The following is a 660-nucleotide window of genomic DNA, read 5'->3' on the forward strand; positions in this document are numbered from 1 at the left end:
CATATGTCTTTTGAATTTGTGGTTCATGAATGTTGGCTCTTGAAAGAATGATGAAAAAGGAGACATGTTACTGAGGATCTTGAAGCAAGAAAAAGCAGTGAATACAAAAAAAAAATATTTTCGAAAAAAAAAAGAGAGAAAGAAAAAGAAAAAAAAAGAAAAAAAGAAAGAAAAAGAAAAGAAATAAGGTTGTGATCCAAGGCAAAAGAAGTGTGCTTAAGAACCCTGGACACCTCTAATTGGGGACTCTAGCAAAGCTGAGTCACAATCTGAAAAGGTTCACCCAATTTTGTGTCTGTGGCATGTATGTATCCGGTGGTAATACTGGAAGACAGAGTGCTTTGGGCCACGGCCAAGACTCAATAAGTAGATGTGTTCAAGAATCATCATACTTAACTAGGAGAATCAATGACACTATCTGGATTCTGAGTTCCTAAAGAAGCCAATCATTCTGAATTTCAAAGGATAGAGTGAGATGCCAAAACTGTTTAGAGGCAAAAAGCTAAAAGCCCCGCTCATCTAATTAATACTGATCTTCACAGATGTTTTTGGAATTCATTTCATATTCTCTTCTTTTTATCTTGTTTGATTTTCAGTTGCTTGAGGACAAGCAACAATTTAAGTTTGGTGTTATGATGAGCGGATAATTTATACGCTTTT

Source organism: Arachis duranensis, chromosome 2 (genome assembly GCF_000817695.3).
Source record: "Arachis duranensis cultivar V14167 chromosome 2, aradu.V14167.gnm2.J7QH, whole genome shotgun sequence".
Lineage (NCBI taxonomy): Eukaryota > Viridiplantae > Streptophyta > Magnoliopsida > Fabales > Fabaceae > Arachis > Arachis duranensis.